The sequence below is a fragment of the Oryctolagus cuniculus genome, chromosome 6, assembly GCF_051225735.1.
Source record: "Oryctolagus cuniculus isolate XC-2025 breed Fujian yellow rabbit chromosome 6, ASM5122573v1, whole genome shotgun sequence".
NCBI classification, from domain to species: Eukaryota; Metazoa; Chordata; class Mammalia; order Lagomorpha; family Leporidae; genus Oryctolagus; species Oryctolagus cuniculus.
The window spans coordinates 92,604,179-92,619,158 of NC_142872.1; the positions used below are offsets into that span (position 1 = coordinate 92,604,179).

At 44.8% G+C, this 14,980-nt stretch overlaps 1 long non-coding RNA gene across 2 annotated transcripts in view; it reads right to left on the reverse strand.

The window, feature by feature from the left end:
- The window catches only part of LOC103348037 (uncharacterized), an 82,407-nt gene that overhangs the window by 48,625 nt on the left and 18,802 nt on the right, over positions 1–14,980 (reverse strand). The gene's annotated exons all lie outside the window — the stretch shown is intronic.

A 14,980-nucleotide genomic window follows, 5' to 3' on the forward strand; every position in this document is an offset into this window, starting at 1 on the left:
AATATTCAAAGAAATATTTTTCTGGGAAATCTTCTGAATCATTTCCTGTATGATCCCCATAGCAACCCAGATCCTTCTCCTGCCCTGAGTTTTAATAACTCTGGTTTGGAAGGGCATGCCATTTCAGGAAAGATGATGCTGCTTCTCAGCCACCTCTGACTCACTGAGATCAACATGTAGTAGCCCATATTCCCATGACAGTTTTCTCGTCTTTATTTATTTTCTTTTACTCTATTACATGAGATCATACTATCATCTGAAGAACTGGAAAGGCCTTTCAAACTATGGTCATGTGCCACATAACAATGTTTCAGTCAACAATGGGCCACATGGACAATTGTAACAGAATTGAAAACCTCCTATTGCCTAATGACATCACAGACATCCTTTCAGTACAATGCACTACTTGTACGTGGTGATTATGATGGAAACAAATCCACTATAGTGCCAGTCATGTAAAATAAAAGCACTTACAGGTATGTGTGGCACGTAACTCTTGGTAATGATGATAAATGACGGTGACTAGCTTATGCATTTACTATACAATATTCTTTATAATTATTTTAGAGTGTACTCTCTCTACTTATTAAAAGAAACTGATTGTAATACAGTATGCTGTGTCGCACCAGCAACAGCCCCACACATCTGGCATTCACTACACCTTTTGACTGTATCAAGAAGCCATGTCAATTGGAGTCGGTGTTTGGCCTAGCAGTTAAGTACTCCCCCATTGGAGTGCTTGAGCTTTATTCCTGGCTCTACCTCCTGATTTCAGTTTTCTGCTAATCCAAACTCTAGGAAGCAGCAGTGATGATTTAAGTAATTAAGTTCCTGTCACCCATGAGTTCCCATTTGGGAAGTAAACCAACAGCTGGTGTTCTCTCTCTCTCTCTCTCTCTCTCTCTCTCTCTATATATATATATATATATATATATATATTCTATTTATTTATTTTGAAATTTGCCTCTGAAACAAAAAAAATTTAAAAAATATGTCAGTATCTAGGCCTGGGGAGATTCAAGCAGTAAGGTCTCAGAACATACCACAATGGGAGGCAATGCATGACTGCAACCAGTTACTCAGAAATAGACACCAGACCCTTGAATGGATTACCCAGTTCCAAGTGGGCAAACAGGTAACAGGTAAATATTTTTGAGTCCCAGATTAACTTATAGTTACTAAAGATAAATTTCCAAAATGTCTGAACCAGCTAAGTTGTAAGCACAAAGATCTCTCTGCAAATAGAATGTGTGGTGTCTGGGGTCTGAAACTCCTACCTGGCAGAAAGCAGTCACGCAAGGAAAGGGTCTCCCACACACTTCTATTATAGCTGTGTGGCTTCCTTCATGTGCATTGGAGTAACAAGGCCTAAGCCAGAGTCTTTGTTCTCACTGGTTCAAGAGAAGAAAAAGGAAAAGCCACCTGACTCAGCATGACCTACAGCAGGATCTGGTATTAGAGAATCTTTAGAAAACTGTTGTGCCATTTTTAAATTATAAAGCTCAAACTTGGGGCCAGCACTGTGGCATGGCACCAGTTTGAGTCCCGGCTGTTCCACTTCCAATCCAGCTCTCTGCTATGGCCTGAGAACACAGTGGATCGATATCTCACTCACTCTCTCTCTCTCTCTGCCTCTGCCTCTCTGTAACTCTGCCTTTCAGACCAAACTTGTGGTATCTCTAGGACTTCTTTCCAAAATTCTAAATATATCTGACTTCAGCTCAGCTAGACAGAAGGTTTAAATTTTATATTTTAAAGATTGGTTGATTTGAAAGGAAGAGCTACAGAGAGTGAAGGAGAGATAGACAGAGAGCTCTTCCATCTGGTGATTTATTCCCCAAATGGCCACGATGGCTGGGGTTAGACCAGGCTGAAGCCAGGAGCCAGGAACTTCTTTCGCATCTCTCACATGGGTGGCAAGAACCCAAGCACTTGGACCATCTTCCACTGCTTTCTCGGGTGTTTTAGCAGGGAGCTGGAACAGATACAGAGCAGCTAGGACTCAAACTGGCACTTTTATATGGGATGCTGGCATTGCAAATGGCAGCTTAACCCACTGCACCAGCACCAAGGTTTGCATTTTAAATGCTTGGTGATCACTTTTGTATTTGTCTCAAATTCTAAAATGATACTACTTTTTATAATGTAGTCATATGAAATATTAGTAAGACTGATTTATAGGTTGCACCCAAATTCATTGAGAGTAAACAAGGACTAAGAATTCAAAACAGAAATGAGAGATCATAAGGTACCAGGATTATGTGGTTTTGAGGGGGCCTGAACCTATGGTGGCTAGCCATGCTATCTCCAAGATTGACTCAGACCTGACTTTTGTAACCCAAAGAGGGCAGAACACAGGAGGGAAGACAGAAAATGGTGCATAATTAGAAAATGCTGATTCTTTTTTTTTTTTAATTTTTTAAAAGATTTATTTACTGGGGCCGGTGCTGTTGTGTAGCAGGTAAAGCCGCTGCTGGTGGTACCAGCATCCGATATGGGCGCCAGTTCGAGTCCCGTCTGCTCCACTTCTGATCCAGCTCTCTGCTATGGCCTGGGAAAGCAGTAGAAGATGAGCCAAGTCCAAGTGGCCTGCAGTGCTGGCATCCTATATGGGCACTGGTTCTAGTCCCATCTGCTCCGCTTCTGATCCAGCTCCCTGCTAATGCACCTGGGAAAGCAATGGAGGATGGCCCAGTTACTTGGGCCCCTGCACCCATGTGGGAGACCCGGAAGAAACTCCTGGCTTCGGATCGGCTCAGCTCTAGCCACTGAGGCCATCTGGGAAATGAACCAGCGGATGGAAGACCCCCGCCCCCTCTCTGCCTCTGCCTCTCTGTAACTCTACCTTTCAAATAAATAAATAAATCTTTAAAAAATATTTATTTACTTATTTGAGGGTAGAGTTACAGAGAGAGAGAAGCAGAGACAGAGAAAGGGGTCTTCCATCCGCTGATTCACTCCCCAAATGGTCGCAACAACCAGGACTGGGCCAGGCTGAAGCAAGGAGACAAGAGCTTCTTCCAGGTCTCCCACATGAGTGCAGGGACCCAAGTAACTGGGCCATCCCCCATTGCTTTCCCAGGTGCATTAGCAGGGAGCTGGATCAGAAGCAGAGCAGCTGGAACTAGAACCAGTGCCCATATAGGATGCCAGCACTGCAGGCCACAGCTGTAAACCACTGAGCCACAGCACTAGCCCAGAAAGTGCGATTCTAATGACTCTTCAGAACTATGCCAGGCCCCTCTTGGTCTGGACTCTGGTTTGGGTGGAAGGAGAACACAACCCAGGCCCTGGCAAAGAGCGTAGTCATGGTCAGAGGACATGGTTTCCCAGGGAAGCCCTATTTTCTTTTCTATGTGCAAACCATAAGGCAGCAGCATCACATAATAAGGAAACATTGACATTTGCTAATTAAATTCCTGAGCTTATGTTTCTTGAGCTTTTTCATTTTTATTTATTTATTTGAAAGGCAGAGACAGAGATCTTCCATCTGGTGGTTCACTCACCAAATGCCCACATTGGCCAGGCCTGGGCAAAGCCAAAGCCAGGAACCAGGAACTCAATCCAGGTCTCCCAAAGTGGGTGGCAGGAATCCAACTACTTGAGCCATCCATCACCAGCTGCCTCCCAGAGTCTGCATTAACAGGAAGCTGGAATCAGGAACCTGGAATCAAACCCAGGCACCCTGATGTGGGACACAATCATCTAATTGTACACAATCATCTATTAAGCATATCAGAAGGACTGGTTTTGTGGCATAGTAGGTAAAGCTGCTGCCTGCAGTGCCGGCATCCCATATGGGTATCTGTTCAAGTCCTGGCTGCTCCACTTCTGATCCAGCTCTCTGCTAAAGGCCTGGGAAAGCAATGACAGATGGCCCACATACTTGGGCCCCTGTACCCATGTGGGAAACCCAGACGAAACTCTGACTCCTGAATTCAGATCGGCCCAGCCCCAGCCGTTGCAGCCATCTGGGGAGTGAACCAATGGATGGAAGACCTTGCTCTGTCTCTCTACCTCTCTCTGTAACTTTGCCTCTCAAACAAATAAATATTTTTTAAAAATAAGTGAAATAAGTAAAATAAGCCAGTCCAAAAGGGACAAATATCATATGTTCTCCCTGATCAGTGACAACTAACTGAGCACCAAAAAGGAAACCTGTTAAAGTGAACTGAACACTATGAGAAACGGTGACTTGATCAGCCCTTGCCCTGACTGTTGATGAACAACTTAATACGTTATCCTTCTTAGTATTTTTTTTGTTTATTCTACTTAATACTTCTGGTTGAATACTGTAATCAATACACAGTTATTCTTAGGTGTTGAAACTTAACTGAAAAGTGATCGCTGTTAAATATAAGAGTAGGAATAAGAGAGGGAAGAGATGTGCAATTCAGGACATGCTCAAGCTGACTTACCCCAAATGGTAGAGCTAGAAACATACCAGGGGATTCCAATTCAATCCCATCAAGGTGGCATGTACCAATGCCATCTCACTAGTCCCAGTGATCAATTTCTGTTCACAATTGATCATAATGATAGGACTAAGAGCCAAAGGGAGCACATAAACAAGACTAGTGTCTGCAAATACTAGCTGATAGAATAAAAAAGGGAGAGAGCGATCCAACATGGGAAGCGAGATTCCCAGCAGACCCATAGAATGGCAGATGTCCTAAACAGCACTCTGGCCTCAGAATCAGCCTTTAAGGCATGCGGATCCAGCTGAAAAGCCCATGAGAGTATTTCAGGCATGGAAAGCCAAGACACTCTGGCAAAAAACAAACAAACAAACAAACAAACACCAAAATGAAAGATCTCCATGAGTGAGATCCCAGTGGAAAGAACAGGTCATCAAAGAAGGAGGTACCTTTCTCTGAAGGGAGGAGAGAACTTCCACTTTGACTACGACCCTGTCTAAATATGATCAGAGTCGGTGAACTCAAAAGGCTTCCATAGCCTTGGCAACTCATGACAAGAGCCTAGGGTGATTACTGATGCCATAAACAAGAGTGTCAATTTGCTAAGTCAACAACAGGAGTCACTGTGCACTTACTCCTCATGTTGGATCTCTGTCCTTAATGTGCTGTACATTGTGATTTAATGCTATAACTAGTACTCAAACAGTATTTTTCACTTTGTGTTTCTATGTGGGTGCAAACTTTTGAAATCTTTACTTAATATATGCTAAACTGATCTTCTGTATATAAAGAGAATTGAAAATGAATCTTGATGTGAATGGAAGGGGAGAGGGAGCGGGAAAGGGGAGGGTTGCCGGTGGGAGTGAAGTTGTGGGGGGGAAGCCATTGTAATCCATAAGCTGTACTTTGGGAATTTATATTCATTAAATAAAAGTTAAAAATAAATAAATAAATAAATAAATAAATAAATAAAAGCATATCAAAAAAGACTTCATAAAGATTGTGATATCCTCTTTTTTTAATTTTTTTTTGACAGGTAGAGTGGACAGTGAGAGAGAGACAGAGAGAAAGGTCTTCCTTCCGTTGGTTTACCCCCCAAATGGCCACTACGGCCAGTGCACCGCACTGATCCGATGGCAGGAGCCAGGTACTTATCCTGGTCTCCCATGGGGTACAGGGCCCAAGTACTTGGGCCATCCTCCACTGCACTCCCTGGCCACAGCAGAGAGCTGGCCTGGAAGAGTGGCAACCATGACAGAATCCTGCACCCCAACTGGGACTAGAACCCGGTGTGCCGGCGCCACAAGGCAGAGGATTAGCCTAGTGAGCCGCGGCGCCGGCTGCGATATCCGTTCAAATATTTGTCCTCCACTTTGCTTGGATGATGCTTCATCGGCTCTTGTTTCCTGGGAAGCACTGGGTCTTACTCCCAAAATATTGGGCAGATGATTGCCCTTCTTTCTCTACACGTGATGAGTAGGCTACCTGTGGCCAATGATTGGGTATGATGAGACGGGAGGAAGGGATTAAGTGCATGTGGTGAAGTGTATTATGATACCTGGCAATTTCTACCACACTTTTCATAAAATGAAGAGTCTTCAAAATGTTCATGGAAAATGCACATTACAAAGAAAAAAAAAAAACCACTAAGCATCAATTTCAAAATTCTTTGCACCAGCATATACAGATCTTTTAATTTTATTTTTCCACAAAGTTTTTGAAGTTCTCTTGGTATACGCCTTCCTGTGGTGGCATTTTCTCTTTAAATAAGATTAACAGTAGCAGCCGGCACTGTGGCTCACTTGGCTAGTCCTCTGCCTGCAGTGCCGGCACCCAGGGTTCTAGTCCCGGCTGGGATGCCAGATTCTGTCGCGGTTGCTCCTCTTCCAGTCCAGCTCTCTGCTGTGGTCCAGGAGTGCAGTGGAGGATGGCCCAAGTCCTCGGGCCCTGCACCTGCATGGGAAACCAGGAGGAGGCATCTAGCTCCTGGCTCAGATTGGCGCAGCATGCCGGCCGCAGCGGCCATTTGGGGAGTGAACCAACGGAAGGAAGACCTTTCTCTCTGTCTCTCTCTGTCTCTGTCTCTCTCTCTCTCACTGTCTAACTCTGCCTGTCCAAAAAAAAAGATTAACATTACCTACAATGCCACAATGCCGTCATCTTGTTGCTGTGTGGCATGGCACTGGTGGTTCTGTTGTATTAGTCATTCATTATTTGTTCACACATGATTGAAACAAACTAGACAAAGGAAAAAATAAAGATATTCTATCATCTGACCATTTTCAAGGCTGCAAATAGCATGAGATGATGCTGTGAGCTTAGTAGAAAAGCTTCAGTGTGCAGTATACTCGAGGTTAACCTGGGAGCTATAAACAAGGAGGAAAATACAATGCAGCAAAATGTTCTCAGCACTTATTTGCTAGGAAGAAATTGAGATTTGGAAGGTATTGACGGTGTCTGCTATATTACCTGTTATTAAATATAATGTCGAGGGAATAAACATAATGTTTTGTATATTGTAAGGAAACAACTTTAAGCAAGATACCACAGGAGAGAGAGGGGAAAGGATATTTAGTAAGTTATTCTTTGTAGAAATAGCAACTGCCATTTCCCTGTTATTTTTATATCTGTTAAAACACAATGAAGCCAGCGCCGCGGCTCACTAGGCTAATCCTCCACCTTGTGGCGCCGGCACACCAGATTCTAGTCCCGGTCAGGGCGCCGGATTTGGTCCCGGTTGCCCCTCTTCCAGGCCAGCTCTCTGCTGTGGCCAGGGAGTGCAGTGGAGGATGGCCCGAGTGCTTGGGCCCTTCACCCCATGGGAGACCAGGAGAAGCACCTGGCTCCCACTATCGGATCAGCGCAGTGCGCCGGCCGCAGCGCACTGGCCGCGTCGGCCACGTCGGCCACGTCGGCCATTGGAGGAAGACCTTTCTCCAAAAGGAAGACCTTTCTCTCTGTCTCTCTCTCTCACTGTCCACTCTGCCTGTCAAAAAAAAAAAAAAAAAAAAAAAAAAAAACAATGAAAACAGGGGCCAGCACTGTGGCATAGTGGGTTAAAGCCCCAGCCTGCAGTGCTGGCATCCCATATGGGCACCAGTTCTAGTCCCGGCTGCTCTTCTTCCGATCCAGCTCTCTGCTATGGCCTGGGAAGGCAGTAGAAGATGGCCCAAGTCCTTGGGCCCCTGTACCTGTGTGGGAGACCACAAGAAGCTCCTGGCTTCTGGCTTCGGATCAGCACGGCTCCAGCCGTCTGGGGAGTGAACCAGCAGATGGAAGACCTCTCTCTGTGTCTCTACCTCTCTCTGTAACCCTGTCTTTCAAATGAATAAAATAAATATTTTTCAAAAAAAGTAATGAAAGCAACAAAAACTTGTAGTCTCTAAACATTTCAAACTACATGTAGTTTTAAAACTATTTGTTTTATATACAAATATGTTTTATGTGTGTGTGTGTTTTAATTCAAGGGTGAAATATTGCCTCTTTGCAATTCTTTTCACAGTGGCTGAATGAACTAGTTCATTAAATTGCCTTAAAGGGATCTCTAACTGCTTTAGTAAAAGCTTAGAAAATAATTTAATTCTTCCACAGGAGCATTTTCACTAAGTCAGCTGTGAGGAACTCTAACTTGGCTGATAGGAGACAGCAGCCTCCAGGTGCACCCCGTGTATACAGAAATACTGATGGACGCTTCAAGCCATGAGGAGCAAGACAGAGGGTTAGATCGACCCATTTCCAGTCTCTCACTCTCACTCACTCTTACTTTCTGCAAGAGCCCATGAGAACCAAAACCAAGAACAGGAGCTGAGGGGCAAGAACAGCATCAGCAGGTTTGGGCCCAACCAGGAAGAAAGTGGCTGTTGGCTCACTTCCCTGCCCAGGCCCAGCCTCCTGGACCTTCTCCCCATGAAACACTTGTCTCCCTGTTACAGCTGCCCCCACTCCTTATCTGTGTGGGATATGTTCCAAGAACTCCAGTGGATGTCTAAAACCAGGGTAGTACCTAACCCTAGGTATATATACTAACCCTAGGTATGTGTGTTTGTGTGTGTGTGTGTATATATATATATATATATATATGCCTACAGTGAAGTTTAATTTATAAATTAAGCACAGTTGGCCAGTACCGTGGCTCAATAGGCTAATCCTCCACCTGTGGCACCGGCACACCGGGTTCTAGTCCCGGTCAGGGTGCCAGTTCTGTCCCGGTTGCTCCTCTTCCTGTCCAGCTCTCTTCTATGGCCCAGGAGTGCAGTGGAGGATGGCCCAAGTGCTTGGGCCCTGCACCTGCATGGGAGATCAGGAGAAGCACCTGGCTCCAGGCTTCAGATCAGCGTGCTGGCCGCAGCAGCCATTGGGGGGTGAACCAACAGAAAAGGAAGGCCTCTCTCTCTCTCTCTCTCTCACTATCCACTCTGCCTGTCAAAAAATAAATAAGTAAATAAATTAAGCACAGTGAGAGATTAATAATAATAATTAATAATGAAATAGAACAATTCTAAGGATATATTGCAATAGAAGCTATTTGAGGTAGCAGGTGTTTAGCTAGGTGTCAAGATGCCACCATCCTACTTCAGCCAAATATCTGGCTCTTGACTCCACCTTTCTGCCAATGCAGACTCTGGGAGGCAGCAGTGATGGCTCAAGTAATTGAGTTTCCGTCATCCACAAGGGAGACCTGGATTTCGATCCCAGCCCCTGTTTCCAGCCTTGCCCAGCTCTGGCTGTTGTAGGCATTTAGAGAGTGAACCAAAGATAGTATTTCTCTCTCTCTCTCTCTCTCTCTCTCTAATAATCTTTTAATTTTTTAAAATATATAAAACTTACAAATTGTTTATATCTGGAATTTACCACTTAAAATTTTCAGACCACAGTTGATGAGTGGCAACTGAATCTGCTGAAAGCGAAACCACATATGAAGGAGGGCCATGTACATCCGACCTGTAGCCGCCACTCTGCAGTCCAGACTTGAGTCATTTCTCCCTGAGCTAAGACAGCTGCCTCCTGTCTGGGCTTTCCTTCCCCTTGACCACCACTAGAGTGAACTTAGTGAACTTTCCATCAACCTAGATGCTTACTTTGTCCTATGAGCTGCTTAATGCCTGTAGCTCCTGAACAGCAGAAACACTGCCTTTCTCACTCCTGCATCCCCAGTGCCCAGCACAGCTCCTGGCCCCTCCATAAATGTTGTCCAAGAACAGAACAAAATATGACTTATAAACCCCTTCGCAATCTGGTGCCACCTATACTTCCCACCCTCCACATGACTCAGCAGCTTGGAATTACTCTCTGCCAAACACCTGATGCACTTTCACATTTCTAATCTTTGATGAGGTTACTCTGTTGAAAATGGTCCTAATCCATTTCCATTCTGTCACCTCCCAACTCATCTGGTGGAGTTCATAGTCATCTATACTTGATGAATGAATGAACAAATAATAATTGGTGAACAAATGATAATTCTCCTGAAGTACCTCTGTTCCAGCATCTCACTTGCAAGAGTTCTCATCAACACAATTCTCCAAGCCTCACTTCTTCTTCCAGTATTTACATGCCAACATAGACTAATAGTAACTAAAGCCCGCTGTGTGGGCCCCAGTAAGGTTTAGCTTCCCAATTTTTTTAAGATTTATTTTGTTTATTTGAAAGGTAGAGTGACACAGAAAGAGGAAGAGACAGAAACAGAGAGAGAGAGAGAGAGAGAGAGAGAGAGAGATCTTTCATCTACTGGTTCACTCCCAGAATGACCACAATGGCCCAGGCTAGGCCAGGCCAAGGCCAGGAGCCTGGAACTCCATTCCAAGGCTTGCACACAGTTGGCAGGGGCCAAAGCTATGGACCATCTTTTGCTGCTTTCCTAAGTGCATTAGCAGGGAGATGGACTGGGAGTGAAGCAGCCAGGACTCAAACTAGCAGTCAAATTGGATGCCAGCATCTCAGGTGGCAGCTCAACCTCCTGCTCCATGATGCTGACCCCCACCTCAATCTGTTTTTTTAACGTAGTTAGGAGACAGATTCAGGGGTGATGTCAGTCTGGTCCACATTTCTAATACTCTTGTTCTTATTTATCTCACTTTCTGATAGAAAATCTGGAAATGAGAAAAGATATTATGTGTTCAGGGAATGAAAGAATACTTTAGGACCTAAGAAATAATTTGTGTATGGAAAATTCGCCAGAAAGGTAGGTTCAGGCTGTGTTTTGTATACTCCCATGGCCTGTGCCTCATCCAATAGTTTTTTGTTTCATTTTGTTTTGTTCTTGTTTTGTTTGTTTTTTAAGATTTATTTATTTATATGAAAGGCAGAGTTTCAGAGAGGCAGAGGCAGAAGCGGGGTGTGGGAGTGGTGGTGTGGTCTTCTATCTGCTGGTTCACTCTCCAAATAGCTGCAATGGCCAGACCTAGGCCAATCTGAAGCCAGGAGCCAGGAGCCTCCTCCTGGTCTCCCACATGGGTGCAGGGGCCCAAGGACCTGGACCATCTTCTACTGCTTTCCCAGACCATAGCAGAGAGCTGGATCAGAAGTAGAGCAGCTGGGACTCGAACCGGTGCCCACATGGGGCCACAGTGCTGGTCCCATCCAATTTGTTTTTACAATCAAATAAAAAGGAAATGGAGTAAGCAGAGTGTGTGTGTGTGTGTAGCTGTTAAAACCAGAGGCCAGGGGCTGGTACTTTGGCATAGCAGATAAAGCTGCTGCCTGCAGTGCTGGCATCCCATATGGGTGCTGGTTCAAGACCTGGCTGCTCCACTTCCAACCCACTCTTTGCTATGGCCTGGGAAAGCAGTAGAAGATGGACCAACTCCTTGGGACCCTGCACCCATGTGGAAAACCCAGAGGAAGCTCCTGGCTTTGGATTGGCTCAGTTCCAGTCATTGTGGCCAATTGGAGAGTGAAACAGCAGGTAGAAAACCTCTTCCTCTCTCTCTCTCTCTCTCTCTCTCTCTCTCTCTCTGCCTTTCCTTCTCTCTCTGTGTAACTTTGACTTTCAAATAAATAAATAAATATTAAAAAAAAAAAAACAGAGGCCATGGCCAGTGCAGCAGTTAAGCCACCACTTGGGATGCCCATATTTCATTTGAGTGCATAGGTTCAAGTCCCAGTTCTGCTTCCAATTCCAGCTTCTTGCAAATGAGCACCTTTGGAGACAACAGAGAAATTAATACAAATACAAAAAAGAAATATGGAAGACAATTCAAGAAGTCTAACATGCAAATGTTAAGTTAAGGCTATCCAGAAGGAATAAGAGATAACAAGACATTGCAGGGCCGGCGCCACAGCTCAATAGGCTAGTCCTCCACCTTGCGGCGCCGGCACACCTGGTTCTAGTCCCGGTTGGGGCACCGGATTCTGTCCCGGTTGCCCCTCTTCCAGGCCAGCTCTCTGCTATGGCCCGGGAGTGCAGTGGAGGATGGCCCAAGTGCTTGGGCCCTGCACCCCATGGGAGACCAGGAGAAGCACTTGGCTCCTGCCTTCGGATCAGTGCGATGTGCTGGTCGCAGCGCGGCAGCCGCGGCGGCCATTGGAGGGTGAACCAACAGCAAAGGAAGACCTTTCTCTCTGTCTCTCTCTCTCACTATCCACTCCGCCTGTCAAAAAAAAAAAAAAAAAAAAAGAGAGAGAGATAACAAGACATTGCAATAAAAGTCAAAACAAGTTTCTTTTATCTTTTCTTCCTGCAGACTGCAAACAACTTGACATTCAAACAGCAGGGGCACACGATGTGCTGGGCAGGACTGATGAACAATTACACTTATTTAGGCACATTCTGGTGAAAATTCTGAACTTCAAAGATAAAGAAAACTCCATATAAACTTCCAGAGACAGAGATCAAGTTTCAGGTGATTTAAAAAGGAAAGTGAATAGTAACTGGTACCATAGTTCTCACCAATAATTTAGAATCCAGAGGAAAAAGAAATTCTATATAGAGACTTTTGAAAGAAGAGAACAATGACCCAAGAGTTCTATGGAATTCCCACATGGAAATAATTCCCACATGGAAGTGAAAGAGCCCTCTCAGAGGTAAGCCCCTCCCCCATGAACTTCTCTCCCTCTGTCCTCAAGTACCTTGCAGTGGTGGCCATGGTGTGCTATGTCTTCACATGGGTATGCTTAAAGGGAAGAAGCAACAGGCCTAACAGTATACAGGGTCAAACCACAAAAGTGGTCAAAAGTAGCATTCTTTTATTTATTTATTTATTTATTTTTTGACAGGCAAAGTGGACAGTGAGAGAGAGAGAGAGACAGAGAGAAAGGTCTTCCTTTGCCGTTGGTTCACTCCCCAAATGGTCGCTACAGTCAGCACGCTGCGCCAAGAGCCAGGTGCTTCTCCTGGTCTCCCACGCGGGTGCAGGGCCCAAGCACTTGGGCCATCCTCCACTGCACTCCTGGGCCACAGCAGAGAGCTGGCCTGGAAGAGGGGCAACTGGGACAGAATCCGGCGCCCCAACTGGGACTAGAATCTGGGGTGCCAGTGCCGCAGGTGGAGGATTAGCCTATTGAGCCACAGCGCCTGCCAAAAGTAGCATTCTTTTTTTTTTTTTTTTTTTTTTTTTTGGACAGGCAAAATGGACAGTGAGAGAGAGAGAGAGACAGAGAGAAAGGTCTTCCTTTGCTGTTGGTTCACCCTCCAATGGCCGCCGCAGCTGGTGCACTGCGCTGATCTGAAGGCAGGAGCCAAGTGCTTCTCCTGGTCTCCCATGTGGGTGCAGGGCCCAAGGACCTGGGCCATCCTCCACTGCACTCCCGGGCCACAGCAGAGAGCTGGACTGGAAGAGGAGCAACCGGCACCCTGACTGGGACTAGAACCCGGGGTGCCAGCACCGCAGGTGGAGGATTAGCCTATTGAGCAGCGGCACTGGCCAAAAGTAGCATTCTTGAACATAAAGGCACCCCAAAATAATACCACCCCTGAAATCCTGTAATCTTGCTGCAGAAATCCCTCTGGGCAGAATATCTCAATCAAAAGAAAATTAAGCCTAAATAATAAACTCATGGTAGGAGAAGCTAATGTATGTAAGGAATGATAGCAATCCATGATATACATATATATGTATATATATATGCATATAGTTATATTGAATGCATGGCGATGTTATGTTTATATAAGAAAAAAAAAAACACACAGTTCTGAAAAGCAGGAATGGAAACCAAGACAGAGTGAATATTTTCAAAGTGCTAACAGAAAGAACAGTCAGTTCTTACATATTCCACTGAACTATCTCATTAGCTAAGCAAACTGAAGACATTTTCCACGTAAGACATATTTGCCAGAGTTACCCTTTGCAGAACTTAATGATGGGGACAGGCATTTGGTGCAGCAGTTAAGATGACTCTTGGGACACCAGCACTTCACATCAGAATGCCTGGTTCAAGTCCCAGCACCACCCCAGATTCCAGCTTCCTGCTGAAGTGCACCCTGGGAGGCAGAAGTGAATGGCTCAGTCAGAGACCCAACTGAGTTCTGGACTCCTGGCTTTAGGCTGGCCAGTCCCAGTCAATCAGTGCAGGTATTTGGAGAACGAACCAGCAGATGGGAGTGCGTTTCCTCTATCTATCCAGCGAGCTAGCTCCAGCTCTAGCTCTAGCTCTCTCTAGTTCTCTTTCTTCTTCTTCTTCCTTTCAAATAAATTAAATAAATAATTTTTAAATGTTTTTAAAAAGAACTTAATGAAGTAACTTTCTAAGGATGCATTTCAGGAAGAAATAAAATGAATCTCAAAGAACTTTTGAGAAACAGAAGGGAAAACTGAGCAAAGATATTGTTAAATATCTAAACAAATTGGTAAACTGAAACATTATCTGTAATGACAATAATATCTAGTTTGGAATTTTTAAAGAGATAAAACTAAAATACTGGGCAACAACAGTAAATAATTTTATGGAAGATGATCAAAGTTCAGTATCTTCTCTACAGTAGAAAATATTAAGATATTGATTAACCTTAGATTTCATTGTTAGCTATTAACTGGAAAAATCCTAGGTAACCTTGAAAAGAAGAGAAAAACAATGCCTAACTTCTAAATAATTAGAGAGAAAGTAGAATGAGAGAATACACCCAAATATACTACCATTCAAAATAAAGAAAGGTGAGAGAGAATAAGAGAAGCACAAAAAAGCATGAAGAGGCTGGTGTTGTGGTGTAGTGGGTAAAGCCATTGCCTGTAGAGCCAGTATTCCATATGGGCACTTGTTTGTGTCCAGGCTGCTCCACTTCCAATCCAGCTGCCTGCTAATGGCCTGGGAAAAGCAGCAGCAAATAGCCCAAGCACTTGGGCCCCTGTACCCCCATGGGAGACCTATAACAAGCTCCTGGCTTCTGGCTTCTGCCTGGCCCAGTCCCAGCCATTGGGACCTTCTGGGGAGTGAACTAGCAGATGGAAGATTGATCTCTCTCTCTCTCTCTCTCTCTCACTCCCTCTCTCTATAAATCTATCAAACAAACAAATAAATCTTAAAAAAAAAGAAGAAGAAGAAGATGGGGCTGGCGCTGTGGAGCAGCAGGTTAAAGCCCCAGCCTGCAGCGCCGGCATCCCTCCTCTTCCAATCCAGCTCTCTGCTAT